Source organism: Empidonax traillii, unplaced genomic scaffold (genome assembly GCF_003031625.1).
Source record: "Empidonax traillii isolate 1590-97213 ecotype Southwest subspecies unplaced genomic scaffold, ASM303162v1 scaffold359:size565994, whole genome shotgun sequence".
Lineage (NCBI taxonomy): Eukaryota > Metazoa > Chordata > Aves > Passeriformes > Tyrannidae > Empidonax > Empidonax traillii.
This window is the reverse complement of record NW_020955552.1, coordinates 377,316-394,520: the sequence shown is the minus strand read 5'-3', so window position 1 is coordinate 394,520 and position 17,205 is coordinate 377,316.

Genomic DNA, 17,205 nt, shown 5'->3' with positions numbered 1-17,205 from the left:
CAGCACTGGTTGGTGGTCCAGCAGGGGTTCCTCTCTGCTGCTCTTTCCTCCATACCCTTTCCTTCTGCTCCTATGTGGGTTCTCTGAGGGCTGCAGAGAGTACCTGCTCCACCATGTAAGGCATGACCTCATGCTCCTATTTCATGTACTGTAAGGACAATTCACACTTGGGTTTAGCTGGAAGTGTAGCCTGTGCAGCACTACATCTCATGCATAAAATTCTGCTGGCTCAACTGGCAATATTTAGCGCAATTCTAAGAAAGACTATAGGGTTTTATAAAATTAAACCATTACACTCTCTTGTGAATTTAAACTTAGCAGTTGGATCTGTAGATATCCAAGAACATGTAAGACATGTTTTACAAGAAAATGTCCAATACCATTCTCACGGATCAGTATTGGAACTGGCACTGTTTCGTAGCTTTGTTGGTGACATGGAGAGTGCACACTCAGCAAGTTTGACTACAACACCAAGCAGTGGGGTGCAGTCGATGGGCTGGAGGGAAGGGATGGCGTCTAGAGGGACCTTGACAGTCTTGAGAGGTGGGCCTTGTTCAACAAGGCCAAGTGCAATGTCCTGCACTGGGGTTAGGGCAATCCCAAGCAGAAATACAGGATGGGCAAAGAATGGATCGAGAGCAGCCCTGCCAAGAAGGACTTGGGGTTGTTGATTGACGAGAGGCTCAGCAGATCTCGGCAATGTGCACTCATAGCCCAGAGAGCCAACTATGTCCTGCACTGCATCAAAAGAAGTGTGACCAGCAGGTCAAGGGAGGTGATGTTCAAAGGCTTGAAACACCTCTCTTATGTAGACAGGCTGAGAGAGTTAGGTCTGTCCAGCCTGGAGAAGAGAAGGCTCTGGAGAGTTCTTACAGCAGCCTTCAAGTACTTGAAGGGAGCCTACAGGAAACCTGGAAAGGGACTATTTACAAGAGCACAGGACAAAGGGGAATGGCCTTAAGCTTAGGGAGGGTAGGTTTAGATTAGATATTAGGATGGAATTCCTTCCTGTGACAGTGGTAAGCCACTGGACCAGGTTGCCCAGAGAAGCTGTGGAAGTGTTCAAGGCCACACTGGATGGGGCTTTGAACAACTTTTGAACAACACCCTCCTAGCTGGAAGGTGTCTTTGTTCATGGCAGAGAGATTGGACCTAAATGATCTTTAAGGTCCCTCCTACTCAAATCATTCTATGATTCTATGATCCTCCATGCATGCTGCCCTCAAATGCAGTGCTGCAGCTCTGTCTAAAACTCTGTAGGATGATTCTTTCCTCAGTACTTTTGAATGTGCTTCATGAATTATATGAAGCCAAAAGGAGTCTCTTTCACCATCCACTGGTCCTATTATTAGTCAAGGGCAGAGTTTTGTTCATGTTTTGGAAAATAGTTGATGCAACATGAAAAATGTGCACAAAAATCTCACATAGCAGAAAGGATACATAGGGACAAAGCTAAAAATTGCATTGAGAACCAGGAGGGCTGGATGGTCTGAGTCACGGAGCATAGAGAAAAAAAATTAGAAATAGAGTGAGTCATTGAAAAGAATGAAATAATTTCATTAAAAGGCAAAGATTCCTCGTCCTTATCTGAAGAGATTCAAACCCAGAATAGAATATGAAAAAAATATTTTTTTTTCAGATGAGGTCCATTATTTTAGAATACTGGGCAACTGAGCCTTCCCTCCTTCAGGGGTTGATACAGGTCCTGACTGCCCATTCATACTTCCTGCCTGCCAAAAATTGTGTGCCAGAGTAGGTGATATTACATACTATCTTACAAAAGGGAGTTTAGATTTTATTGTTACCTTATATTGTTACCTTATTTTCTTAATATTTGAATTGCTTCTACAATTATACAACTGGCTTGAATGAAGACAAAACTGCGCTTCCATTTACTGTTGTTCTCAAGAGAGAAAGACTTTGAATCAACTATTGATACCAGAACAAGGGGCAATGAAAGCTAATGCTCCATACTGCTTGGCTCTCACTGAATACGTATTTCCATTACATTTCCACAAAATTACATACACATATTCGTTTGTCAGAGTCTGGAAATAAACTCTAATTTGATTTCACAAGCCAGTCATGGGTTCTGCTGTGGCAGTATTTAATCTGCTGCTCTCTTCAGGATGATTTGCCACCTCAGAAATAAAGTTGGGAAGATTTTGTTTTCACCTTTGTTTTGTTTTGTTTTATTCTTCCAGATACAGTTTGCTCTTGCCTGTGTTACAGTGTGAATAGGAAGTAAGAACATGAGTTAACTTATTTTGCAAACTTGTGAATTTGATTTTTTCTTTGTTGTTTTGCGTTTGCTTATATCATTTGTGTGACTGATAGCTCTGATCACTGAAGTGTTCTGAACTCTGAGCAGACAATCAAATCTGAAACTTTCATTTTGCAATCTCAATTAGAACTCTGTATTCTCAATCAATAAAAGAATAAACAGAGATGTGCTGACTCATTTGGAAAATTAGTAGTGTTGGCAGTAAAGGAGAGTGGACGGAGCAGGTGTTTGATGTCTGCCCTTGAGTAACTAAACCACTAAACCAAGGATTGCATTCAAGACCAGGTATAAGGTTTGAAACAAAAACATTTTCTGGTACACTAACTCACATCAGTCATATTCCATCACTCACTTGGTTTCAAGCCACAGTGCCATAACAATATTTTTCCAGATGGGGAATGCCTGAGCTGATTATTTTGGAAAACAACTTGCCCGAGGATATTTTCTCATTGCTTGCATGAAAGGAAGAACATTACATATGATTTATGTAATAAAAAATATACCCACCCACACAAAATGGATCTTAAAAAAAAGGGACTGTTCTATTCAGCAGTATTTTTCTCTTTTTCAAGTATCAAAATACTGATGTCTTTCTGAAAAAAGGCTAAATTCTCAGGCCATGTTTTGATTAGTCCTGTTGGAAATCAGTTCAGCAAGATTTGACAAGGGCTGAAGGTGAAGACAGTCCAGAGGTTATAGGATATCTGAAATAAAGCTCCAGATCCAGCAGTTACATTAATTATTTATACAAAGTGAAATATATGTAAGATTACTTAATTACTGCAGCCCCGAGATAAGGACGCTTGCCTGTCATGTCCTAGGAAGTGTCCACAGCTATTCACTCTCTCTGGCCCAGCAGCTCAGATGTGGGGGATTGGAAAGATCCCCTCTGAGCAGCCAAAATGCTGCTGAATACTGCCTTGACTGGGCCATAAGAGAGTGGGGCTCAAGTCTAGTCACTAATTCAGGCAAGCAGGCAGGGACCATGTGCTCCTCACATTTTGGAGGTGCCTGGCCACTAGGTTTTAACGTGGTGCTTAGGTGCATTATTTAGCAGTGGACTTGGTAATATCAGGTTAATGGTTGGACTGATGATCTTAAGGGTCTTTTTTCAACCAAAATGATTCTATTATTCTGTTTCAGGGTACCTCACTGTAAGTGCATTGAGGAGCAGAGCAGGCTGTCCTAAAAGAAGGGTTGTGAAACTGATGCCACAACAAGATTATTTTTTTAGAGATCTCTTTCCCTGATGAAATTCCATAAATGGGCATAGTTGCTATCCTCGGAGTACAGGACTCAAAACAGAGTAGAATTAATGCAATTTAATTGCCTTTATAGCTTAAATCTATTTATAGCCAAGTGCAAAATTTTGGAAATGGAAATATTTATAAAGGATATTTGCTGAGGTACCTACTATATCAGTACAGTGACAAAGACTCATTATGCAAATACACTAGGGAGCAGTGTCCCATAGATGCACTGAGTGGGTGATGCTCTCTCCAAAAAACAACGGTGTCCTGGGTAGTGACACCAAGTTCCTGCAAACTGCATGATACATTGATCACCAACACTGCTCTAAAGTGAACAAGGACAAAGAAATCCTCATATATGTCTTGCTGAAACACCACTGCTTCAGTGCACTATCTTACTGTTCTGCTATATTTGGAGTCCTTCACACATGCTGAAGTGAGGACAAGATTTGCCTTTTAGCACATTCTAGTGGCTTGTGCACAGGGAAATGAGAGAGAGAAGTGGCAGGAGAACCAGTTAAGGTTCAGAGATGCACTTTAAAGAACTTAGGTTTTATTCACCACACCGTGAAACAGTAATGGTAACCTTGGAAGGAAAACACATCTGCAAGGTGATAGCAAAGAGCATAAGAGACTGTAAAAAAATACAGTACAGGTGTACATACTCAGTGTAACACTCCAATATCCCAGATGCTCTACAAATAGCTCTTATAACCCAGTGCATTCATACTTTTTAATAAAAGGATGGTTATGTCTTCTAGTGGCTAATAATGGAGATGTTGAGAAACATCAGTAGCTTAGTTTAATTTAAATTTGTTAAATTTGTGAAGTGAATGATACTGGCACCTATTAGCAAAACTCTCCAGAGGAATTGCATACCTAAACCTGTGCATCCTCACTAGAAGAGTTTTTAATAACCCTGATATGTGTGGCACTGGCATCCAGATATAGAGGATCCCTTTCCCAAAGGAAATAGACAATTTTTGCTAAAAATTTCAGTCTAAACCCAGAACTATCCATTAGGAAATAGCACTGCATGGCCCTCACTTATGGCTGTCCGTAAGTTGTACAGTGGGCTCCATCCTTGGTGAGCCATCAAAATATTTCATCAGTGCTCCAGTTACAATGTCTCATGAGGAAAGTATCCTGAGTGAGAGGTCTGATGAATACAAATAAAGAGGAAATGTGAGCATCTAAACATTATTTGTGATTAAATAGTACACCAACAGTTTCCAAATTTTGATGGTAAGGATAACATTTCTAGCCATTGAAAAACACATTTCCTTCAGCAAAAACACATTTTCCTGTCAAATTCTAGTTGCAAACAAAAAAATTTCATCAGCTGGAACTGCAGAATAGTTTGGCAGAACACCTTGCTGGTTGTCTGATACTCTGCATATCTGTATTGTTCTCATTCCAAAGAACTAAATGTTTCACTTGGCCAGAGACTTTCAACTACAAAGGTTAATCAAATATAGGGGAACAGACTGCAGGAATACAGAATGAACACATCAGCCACACATGATTAAATTCTGTTTTAGAGTTTGCTAGGACTACTCACAGCAGTGTCCCCATCCTTATTTATCTGTAGCTTAGCAGACACTGGCTGTTGTTACTTCAGTGATACAGATGTTTGTATAAAAAACCTTCATTAAATTTAGGATGTTTAAGGTAACTTTTTGGTGTATGGAAAGGCCTTCCCTAGTGGGTTTCAAAGGGATGCTGAGTATATTGTATTTTGAAAAAAGGCACCTCAGAAATAGAAGTAAGTTATGAACATGTCATCTAAAAATAATGGGACTTTCTTGCTCCTAAGATAAAGAAACCTCATTTTTACATACTGAATTTAAAACAAGATATCATTTTACAGTGCCTTGAGTCTAGTCTGAAAATAAAAGAAAATAATTTCCCTTGGTGCATATATTTAATAAACCAAACTGTCTAAACAGAATTGCTAATGGAGATCCCCAGGCCTGAAGAATTCATCAACAATGAGCTGAACAGAGAACAGTTTGAAAGTGACTTTTTATTCCCTTGGAAAAGGTTAGCTGAAGAACACTAGCCTCATTCTCCATTAATCAGTAGTTCTAAACACCATGGGGAAAGGACAGTTGCCTTCCAAGCTCCTGTCTGTATAGCTTCCCTGGCAGCCAGCAGACTCCTGCTGCTGCCGTCACCCACAGTTTTACTCAGCTCATACAACTTTAGTGTTTTATTCTAGTTTATCAAATTCACTTTTGCCCATTGTTAACATTGTAGAAATGAACCAGGTGGTCCCTCAGGACAGTGTGCGTGCTGGCTTACCAAAAGTTTGCAATATATTTACACATGAAAGCCTCAAATTATGTTTTGGTTGTTTTTTTTTTTTTTAATTTTATTTTCAAATGCAATTTTAGTGTGCGACACAGCTTGTGGGTTCCTGAGGTAGGACTGTATGTTTTAGCTCTCCCACATCTCTTTTTTTTCCTGGCGAAGACATTCTTTCCGAGTCAGGTAGGTTAATTTATTTTCTTAGCCAAAGGAAAACATCATCTAACTTTTCAGGCAAAAACTATTGCAATTCAGGATTGCAAAAGGTCATTAAACCAGACCTACTCCACAGAGAATGCAGACGACAATGGATAGGGAAACATACTATGGAGCTTCTGACACATCCTCCTTTTCTTAATAACCTAATTACTCTTTTTCTGCAATTCTGGCTGCATTTACCCTTTCACATTAAGCCAGTGGCAAGGGACACACTCTTTTTGGGGATTTTTTGTTGTGGTTAGTTGTTTGTTTGATTGGTTGGTTTTTAATTATTTATTAGTATTGTTGTTTTTGTAATATAAATCTGGTTTTAGTTGGCCTTTATATATGAAAGGATGTTAGAAGTGATAAATGGGATTACCAGTATTACCTGTCCTCAGTAAGGTTAAGAAACGACTGGTTCTCCACCCATCCATGAACATTTGTTGTTCAGGAAAGAGTCCTCTGCCTGCTTATAAAACTCTGTTGCTGAATCTTTTGGTCACAAGAGTAACACAGGTGCTGCTGATCCCTCTCTCCCTGTCTGAAAGTCTCTAGGGATGTATGTACAAGCTCTGTACCAGCAGTTGTTTAAACACATACAGCTAGTGAGACACTTATTTTAAGGCTGTAATGCATTAACAGGAATTGTACCAGGCTCTAAAGGGTAGCAGACAGTCATTGCTAACTCTGCACTGTGAGCCATATGCCAAAACTGCAGAATTAGATTTTTTTACAGATGTCCAACTCTTGCTCTGGGAGCAAGAATAAGTACAATGTTTAAGATACAAGGACAACATGAAGGTTAAAATGCAATTACAATCCTAAAGGGATTGGAAAAAAACCCCAGATCCTAAAGACTGGACATTTATTTATAATTACTTCTGCCTTTGCTTGCATTATAAAGTATTTTTAAAAGAGGCTGAGATATCATTCTCTTAATGTGTGACTGAGAACAATGGCCCACTCTTTGCCCTTTTTCTTATATCTTTGCTAAAATTTCTTGCGAAAATGCGGTGAAGATATTGCATGTGTTATCTCTAAACAAAAGTTTTAAAACAGAAAATCTACAATGTCTTTGGAAAAAAATTTTTTAGCATCTTCTGCCTTACTCTGAAGGCAGTTGAGGCTGCTTCTCAGGGAGGGAGACAGACTTCTCAGGATGCAAGAGGAAATTCTTAATACCTGGGTTTCTGCAATTTTCATGTGATTCTATCATATCTAAATCTTTCAGTATCAAATTCACCCAGAACTAAATAGTGCACAGCAATGAATGGAGTAAAATCCAGGGCTTTTAAAAGCAGCTAAAGTAGTTAAAAGATTCCTTAAAATCTTTAAGCAGATTCCTCACTGTCTTTTTGCACTTTATGGGACTTTGAATTATATGTTTAAGTTACTTTAGGGGCCCTTTTTATATTTATGTATGAAAGCAGGTATGATGCTTTAAATACTTTGTATAGTATCTACAAGGAAAAGGTATATAATTGACCCTGATGAAAGTATAACTTTTTAATTATAGAGAAGTTTACTTAAGACCTACTGTTTTCATCATGTCTTGGTCACTATTCTTAAATTGATCATAAACCTAAAACCTGAACTTGAGCAATTAAATCAGAAGAGGAAGTAATCCATTATAAACAGCTTGGAATTAAGAAACACTAAATTGGAAAAATGAAAATATTATTGAGATGAAAGGAGACTCACTAAGTTTTGAAAAACAAGCATATTTGAGAAATTACCATAACACGTTATGGCTGCAGACAGTTCAGAAAGTGATGAATTTCATCAAATTAGGTAAATTGTTCATAGATACAATTTTGAGGGGATTTATGTTTAATTTCTTGGAAGGGAAGAAAAGTATTAATTAATTTATTATTTGTTATTTTCCCATTCACTTCTGCCAAACACTTGTCCTGGCTACATTATGGTGATTTCTCTTTTTTAATTACATGTCTCATTTGATCATCCTGATATTATTATGCAATTGATCTCCTATGTCACTTTTTTCTGATTACGAAGTAGAAGACATATTTAACAAAATAAAGATTTTTTTTCCTGCTCAACTGTAGGTAGATTTTAAAAACATTACTTTCTTCTCAATTTGAGCTGTTGTTAAGAGGTCTATCAATAAAGCAATTTTCTAGTGATTCCTATTGGCTTACTTTTGCAGATGGTCTGTACTCTGGTAGTATTTTGAATCTGGTTTCATCCACTGAAGCCCTGGGAAATGCCAAAATGAAACTGTTACAGTCCAGCTTTTCTATTCCTAAAACCTCAACCTGTTATTGATTCTTTTACAGTTAGGTATCTCTTACAATTATCCAAATAATGTAACATACTCAGAGAAACTGCCAGTCAATCAGTTTTTCATCACTCGTCTCTACCTACTAAAATGCTGAGGAGAAAAAGAGAAATAGAAGAAATAGAAGAACATAAATCTCACTGAATCTTTATGTAAAGAAAAGGAGGTAATGGTTTAACCAACAAACGCCAAACAAAATATTGTCATATTTCACAATATCTGATGAAAGTAATGTTATCTACTACATTGAACTCTTTGGAGAGTTATTGAGAAGACAGGTTTTGTTCTAATAATCCAGAGGTCTCTGATGTTGTCACCTGTCTGGAATGCATGAATCCATAGTTATTCGCACGAATCTTTCAATATTCCTTCTGCCTTGAATGCAAGTTATACATTACAGCCTCTCTGTGAATCCATACTGAACACAGCAGGAAGGATCTTGACATCTTTTGTAAAGAGGATGAAGCTTGAATTTTTTAGATTGAAGGATTTGGCCACTTGGACAGAGCCTCCACTACTAACCTAACTGTGAATGAAGAAAAGTTTCAAAATACTTAAGGCAGGAGGTCCTTTGGGAACTGCAGTCAGACAGCCCTGATTCTGTACCTTTCATCCTCTATTTCAACCTTTCTGTTTTTTCTGCAGTTTCACATGCTTACAGGAAAAAGCTGCACATTTTCTTCAAGCTTTCTGTGAATTCCTTTTGAAATGCAGAGATTCTAGGAACTGTAGTTCCAGCCTGACAAGGATGTAGTTTGTTATAGACACCCTAAATGTATGTAATAAAAAACTGCGACTGATTTCCTGACTTCTGTTAACCAGGAGAGATAAAGGTTACATGGTGCCATTTATCATTACCTGTAAAACCAGTGTCATAGAATCATAGAATGATTTGGGTCAGAAGGGACCTTAAAGATGATCTAGTTCCAGTACCCCTGTGCTGTGGACACCTTGCACTAGATCAGGTGGCTCAGAGCTTCATACAACCCACCCTTAAACATTCCCAAGAATGAGGCATCCACAACTTCCCCAGGGCAACCTCTTCCCTTTGGCTCCACTCCATAAAGCTGAAGGTAGTTTCACTTGCACCATCTGCATATTATTCCAGCCTTCCAAACAAGATAGTTTGCCATGCTTTGAAACACTGGTGAAGGAAAGTCAGTATTACACAGCTGTAATTAAAAAAAAAATAAAATAACCAAACAAACAACTAGGCATAATTTACTATATCTACATATAGAAATAATTATTGGAGAAAAGTCACTTAAAAAACTAGGGCATATGGTTTGAAACCTTGCATTCCATAGTGCCTTCATTAATGTTTACATTTTCATAGAAATTGTTTTAATAAAATTTTCTCTAGTCCCTAGCTACACATACATATCATAAAATCATTGGGCTGCTACGGTGTTCCACTTAGGCTATTTCTCAGCATTTTAGTGATCTCCAGAGAAAGAGGATCCACATGTGTTTTCTGATCAGATGACTGTTATGAGCTCTCAACGCAGTACAGCTGTGAGAAAGGCAAATGTTATCCTAAAATATAACAGCTGAGGTATCTCAGCAGAAATAAGGGACATATTAAAGTACTCTCTAATGGTGCAAACCTCATTCACTGCAACAGATTTTAGTTGCCTCCAGTCAGTAAAGGACAGAGTGAACTTTCAACCACAGAAAACTATGAGATGATCCTTAAAATTAACAGTCTCTTAGTCCATCAAAAACAAAACCAGAAGGAGATTACTCCCTTTAAATAACTGGGAGAACTAAATGCTAGGGGGGAAAAAAGAACTATTTGATTATCAGACTTTTTTTGCATTAGGCCAATTGTTTTAAACTGATGTAAAACAGAGTAGAAATTTAAAGATGGATGTGAGCACTTGGAACAGTCTCTGTTGGAGCAGAGACCCGGGTACAGTCCTTCAAAATCAGATATTTGCTTTGTCAGAAACAGATCCTGTTCTTTCTAGCATGCCTTTGTGCTTTTCTGTCTCCAATATTCTTACGAACTGTCAAGGTCTTCCAACTTTTTTTAAGTGGAATAATATTTTTAGACAGCACCTAAACACATTCATAATTTTTTGGTTTTGTTTTCGTCAAGAAGCTCATACCATCCTTCAAGTCATTAGGCAGATTGGTCTCAAACCAATGTTCTTCATATTCAAGTGGAACTTCCTGTGCTTCAGTTTCTGCCCATTGCTTCTTGTCCTGTTGGTTAGCACCACTGAGGAGAGCTGGGCTTCTTTGTCTTAATATCCTCCCTTCAGATACATCAATAACATTCCCTTCTCAGTCATCTCTTCTCAAGGCTAAAGAGACTCTCTCAGTCGCTCCTTATAAGAGAGATGCTCTAGTCCCTTAAACATTCTTGTTACTCTCCACTGGACCCACTCCAGGAACTCCACGTCTCTCCTGTACTGAGGAGCCCAGAAGGGGACACAGCACTCCAGATGTATGTCACTAGGGCTGAGTAGAGGGACAGGATCACTTGCCTTGGCCCGCTGGGCCTGCTCTTTGTGATGCTCCCCAGGATACCATTGGCCTTGGCCACAAGGGCACACTGCTGGTTCACAGACAGCTTGTTGTTCCCTAGGAAGGTCCTTCTCTGAAGAGCTGCTTTCCAGCAGGTCAGCCCTCAGTCTGTACTGGTGTCTGGGGTTATTCTTCTCCAGGTGCAGGACTGTGCACTTGTCTTTGTTGAATTTTGAATGGTTCCTCTCTGTCCATCTCTCCAACCTGTCGAGGTTCTTCTGAAAGGCTGCACACCTTCTGGGGTACCATTCTCTCCTGCCAGCTTTGTGTCATCAGTAAACTTGTCCAAGCCACTGATGAATAAACTAAACAATCCTGGGCTAAGTATTGAACCTTGGGGAACACCACTAATGATAGGCCTCCAACTAGACCCTGTGCCACTGATTATGGTCCTCTGGGATCTGCTGTTCAGCCGATTATCAATCCACCTTGCTGTCCACTCATTTAGTCCAAACTTCCTAAGTTTTCCTGTGAGGATGTTGTGAGAGACAGTGTCGATACCTTGTTGAAGTCAACCTAGACAATACCCACTGCTCTACCCTCATCCATACAGGCAGCTGTTTCCTTGTAGAAGGCAAGGTTGGTCAAGCATGGTTTACCTTAAGTGAAATCATGCCGGCTACTCCTGATCATCTTATTGTCTTTCATGTGGATAGAGATGGCCCTTAGAATAAGGTGGCCCATACCCTTTCCAGGGATTGAGATGAGGGTGAACTTGCCAGTAGTTCCATGGGTACTCCTTCTTGCTCTCTTAGGTGACTGGCGTGACATTTCCTTTCTTCCAGTCCTCAGGCACCGCCTTGATCTCCATGACATTTTGAAGATGATTGTGAGTGTCCTAGTTATGGCGTTTGCCAGCTCTCTCAGCACTCATGGATGCATCCTGTGAGGGCCCATGGACTTGTGGATGTCAAACTTGCCTATCTATTCTCTAACCAATCCTCACTGAACAATGGAAAGTCTTCCTTCCAACATTCCTTTACCTTTTTTTCATGGATTAGTGAAGACCCATGCAAAAAAGGTGTGGAGTATCTCTGCCTTCTGTGCATTCCCTGTTACCAAGGTCCCCCTTCCATTCAGCAATGGGCCCACATTATTCCTTATGTTATTGATGTATTTGAAGAAGCTCTTCTGGTTTTCCTTGGCATCCTTAGCAGTGTTTAATTCCAGATGGGCCTTGACCTTCCTTGTCTCATTTGTACTTACTCTGACAACCTTTCTATATTCACTCCAAGCAGTCTGAACCTGCTTCCAACTCCTGTAGTCTCCCACAAGAATCTGTGACTTTGAGGCTGCTTCAAGCTGTCTGTAGAAGGCCTCATCCACTTCCTCCTCCTGATCAGATGGGCACAGCAATGTCACCCTTATTAGTCTACCTTTTTAGCCTAATCCGTAAGCTCTCTATATGCTTGTCTTCTACCTCAAGACAGAGCTTGTGTTGCCTTACATGGATGGCAGCTCCACCACTGAGCCTTCCTGGTCTGTCTCTCCTGAACAGCATGCAGCCCCTCACAATCACATTCCAATCATGCCAGTTCTCCCACTATGTCTATGTAATCACAAAGAGATCAAAGTCCTGTGACTGCACACAGATCTTTAGTTCCCCCTGTTTGTTCCCCATAATGTGACACTGGTGTACAGGCACTTTATAGAAGTATTTGATTGTGTCAATATCCCTGAGGGGGTGCAAAGGGATGCCCCAGAATCCTGTCTTGTGGTTAAATCTTTGGATGCTTTTACTTGCTGAAGGTATCCTGTTTTAAGACTTCTTTTGCTGCTTGGGTCATTCTATAATGCTACCCTTCCCACACTCTGTTGAGCCTGACTGTGTCCCTATCCCCCTTCAAATCTAATTTAAAGCTGTACAGTTTAACACCTATTCAGACATGGAGATTGAATCTGTTAACTCTGGATAGACTTTGGAGTCTACATCACATCAAAAAATAGATAGAAGCTACAAAAATCTTTTGGCAATACATATAATAATCTTGAGGTTTAGGTGGGTTTCAAAATTGTTTCTCAAATTATATGAAAGAGCTTGAATTTTTTTTCTTATGACTTTTGCAATATGACTCAGAGATTCAGCATGAGAACCTAGGGAATAGTTGGTATCAATTCAGAGGAATAAGAAGAACTTTTTTAAAGGAAGGAATTTTCTTCTTCCAGTAGGATATTGAGATGCATTAACTACGCTTAGGATATACATTTACAGGGTTCATAATCATAAGGAGGTTGGGTTCTTTAACTGCTGAGCAGATCCCTAAATGGGGAAATTAAACAATTAAGCAGCCTTATGTTTCAGTAATGATTGATCATTTAACCTCCATGTTATTATGGCCTGGTAATCACCCGGTGTTCGAAACTTCTAGCTGTCAGATGGTACATTTTACTCTTGCTCAGAAAAAGTGCTCTTTTCACAGTGTTTGGCATAACACAAAGGCAGAAGCATAAAAAATAAAAGGGTAGAAAGTTCATAAACTTGCTTGCATGTATTTAATTGTATACATGCTGAAATCTAAATAAGGGGAAGTTTAGAAATAACATTTACCTTTTTTAACAAACAATGGAATAAAAAACGGTTGTGAAAAAGATCCAGTTTTAGAACAGACTTTAACTAAAACAAGGTAAATTACATCCCTTCTTTTCAGGTCATAGTATTTTGACATGTGACAGTGAAGTTCAGATCTATATCCCTGCTCCAACATGTCCCAGAGCAACATGCTTCCAAGAAGAGTAATGTGGTCTGCACAACAAAACAAAGCATAGACTAAAGGTCACAGGAAAATAAAATACAGAAAAAGTATAAGCAGTAACCAGGCACATAAGAGGAAAGGATGAACGGAATAATAAATCAATACCATGGACATAAATTTTAAGAAATCAAATTAATATAAATAACCCACTATTGCAATTTACTTTCTGTCCATTCAAGAAAACCATAAGGATATCCATCCATTTTGAAATACAAGGTTAGCTGCCATTGTCTAGCTTTTCAATAATTACAGTTCTCCTTTCCTAGTCTTCCTTGTATGGTATTGAAACAAGAATGTTTTTTCAAAGCTGAAAAAAACCATACCAATCGTGATCTGTCAACTTAACAATCATATTCTTCTTCTGAAATATTTTTCTCCTCCATAACACACCACTCATAACATTACAAGTCTATTATTTCACTTTTTTCACTTAAGCAATCAACTGAACCATCTAATGACATCAATTTCTCTCTTACATATGCGGTCTGTCAGTCAATATTCTGCCTTGTTTGCTAGAGTTTTTCACCAAGATGCAGGAGTGAGGAGAATGTTTAAAGCTAAGAAAATGACACAAAAGCACAATAATAATAAATAATAACACCAGAAAAGTTGGTAGTAGAATTCAAAAATAAAGCCCCTGAAAATACTTTAGAGTAATTTTCTCAAAGTGACTGTATTTTAGTTTGGTATCATCCCATTTATTTGTAGTATATCTGTATTCAGTTTCTCGATTGAGTGTTGAATTCTGAGTATAATATCCATCAGCATAAATGAGTGGCTAATTTTTCTTTTAAAGGTTAACCTCCAATAGAAATGAGGCCTCTAAATTTCTTTATTCTCACAATCCTAAGCTGTTATTCTTATTTCAGATAAAGTGAAGCCTTGACTTGGAGAGATTTTACACAGCCTAGAGAAAGATAGAATAAACAGTGCTGTGTTTGGCGACGCTGCAGTGATTGCTAATACTCTGTGAAAGAAATAAGTAAGATTCTTAGACAAATTATCCCTACTCACATTATGTATTAGTATTTAAATTGCATAAATACAGTAGTTAACAGTCCTTGATTATCAACATTTATATAGCAGAAATCTTAAATTGCAACCCAAACAAAGGAATCTATCGATTTTCTCAGTGCAACCAATGTAGCCACCTTCTTGGAGACATTTTACAGCGAAAGGGAAGGAAGTCATCCTAGAATAATAAAGCTGGCCACTTAGCCCGATAGGTTAAAGGCTTTGATTCTGAATCATCTCCCACCTGTAAACTTGTGCCAATATACAGGTGCAGGGGCAGAGCTTGTTGTAGAACATGGTCTGGCCGTTTGGGTGTCATTTGTGCTGTGAATCACATAATGGAATCCCAATACAGTGGAGGGGGAAACAGCCAAAGCAGTGAAGGTACAATAGCATCAACTTTCATATATTCAAAAGCATGTGTGTGACACAAATTGCATGGACCTCAAAAATGCTCTCTGGATGCTCCACTGAGCTAAAGCTAACATTGTTACTATCGTCACTAGGCTAGCTGAATTTAAATATTTCATTATTTCTACTGACAGCTTTATCCAGTCATGTAGCTATAACCTAGTGTTACGGTTTAACCCTAGCTGGTAACCACGCAGCCACTCACTTACTCCATCACTAGTGGTATCGGGGAGAGAATCAGAAGAGTAAAAGTGAGAAAACTCATGAATTTACTTAAATACAGTTTAATAGATAAAGCAAAAGCTGTGCATGCAAAACAAAGGAAAACAAAGAATTCATTCACCCCTTCCTGTGAGCAGGCATGTGTTCAGCCAGCTCCAGGAAAGTAGGTCTCTCTCACACGTAAGAGTGGCCTGGGAAGACAAACACCATCACTCAGAATGTGCCCCCCTTCTTCCCTGTCTTTTTATACTTAGCTTGACCCCATATGGTGTGAAATATTCCTCTGGTCAGTTGGGGCCAGCTGCCCCATCTGTGTCTCCTCCCAGTTTCCCATGCACCTCCAGTCTCCTCACCAGAATGGCAGTACAAAAGGAAAAGACCTTGGTTCTGTGTAAGCACTGCTCAGCAGTACCAAAAAGATGTCCATATTACCAACTCTGTTTTCAGCATAAATCCAAAACACAGCCCCATACTTGCCACTGTGCAGAAAGCTAACTCCACCTCAACCAAAATCAGCATATATAGGTGTAGCATAATTGAGAAAATAATGTATTAAAGTTTTCAAGAAAACACTTCATCAGGAAGGAAACCATTAGGGGAGAAATAGTAATGTTATTGGCATAGTCTTGAAGTAATTTATGTCTTAAAGTAATGTCCATTTTCTATGAAATATTTGTGCTTCTATAAAAATTAACTCAAAGCAACTCCTTATGAGAAAATTTACCACATGAAGATTCTTCTTCTAACATGCCTTCCTTCCCTCTGCCCCCACCCCCTTCCCCATTGCCTTCTTGCTTCATCAGCCTTTTGCACTGTTTATGCATAAGAACCATTGTACACACACCCCATAGCATCCTTGGTATGAAAGGCTACCCTCTGCTTATTGCCAAGGTTGCAATAGTGGCTCCAGTCCTGAACACAGGACTTTGACTCAACATCCAGCATGAGGTACAGCATTCAAGCCCAAATGGTATTTTAAGGAAACAGGTTTATGAGCCATCCAGCTCCTTCTCTTCTCTAGTGAACCAGTAGGAGTGTCACTTCCACAGTTAAATCCCAAGTAGCTGAGGTGGGAGCAATGCTCTTCTGCTCCTAAACCTTCAAACTGCAGGAATATTGTACCTAATAAGTATCAGCAATAACTAGTGATAATAACCTGCTCCGTGTAGAGCTTTCTGGAGCAGAATTTCACACACTCAGACCACTGTCAGGTCTTAGTCTTTTCCCCTGCACAGTGCAAATTAACTCAATTTCTATAGCTAATTAAGTGTAGCAGCCTCTTCAACTTCTAATTTGTCCTGCTGAGAGATCAACTGTTCTGGAGGGTACTTGCTGAGCAAGTACCACCCTTATGAAAGCATAGGCTCTAGACTATGCTTAAGTGTCAACTCTAAAGTGTTAATATTATGAAGTGCCTATGCTGCTATAGTGCTTTCCATGGTAAAAGAAAAAAAAGGTAGGAAAAGAATCTATTTCTAGAAAAGGAGATGGTGTTATGGCCCACCTCTAAAGGTGGAGTAACTGAGTTTTTTGTTAATAATAGATCCCTTGGGGCAGATTAGAGTAAAATGACACTGCATGACTGGTGCTTATAAATATATTACATGGCAGGTTTATTTCAGAACAATTTGGTTGCAATGGAAAGGAGTTATGTAGCTATTTTGGTTATTATCTGTAGAAATATAGCAATATAAAAGCATAAAAATAACACTTAAGAAAATGCATAAGGAAAAGAAAGAAAGAAAGGAAGAGTAGAAAGACATCACCACTTGTGGATCCAGCAATGAGACTTGATAGTTGCAATTTCAGTGTCCATTTGTTGAAGTAATGGTTGCAGTCTTGATCTGTCAGGGTTGGGGGAAGCCAGTGAAACACAAAGTTCAATGAGTTAATATATGTTTAGGTCCAGGTGGGAACACCCGGGTACCT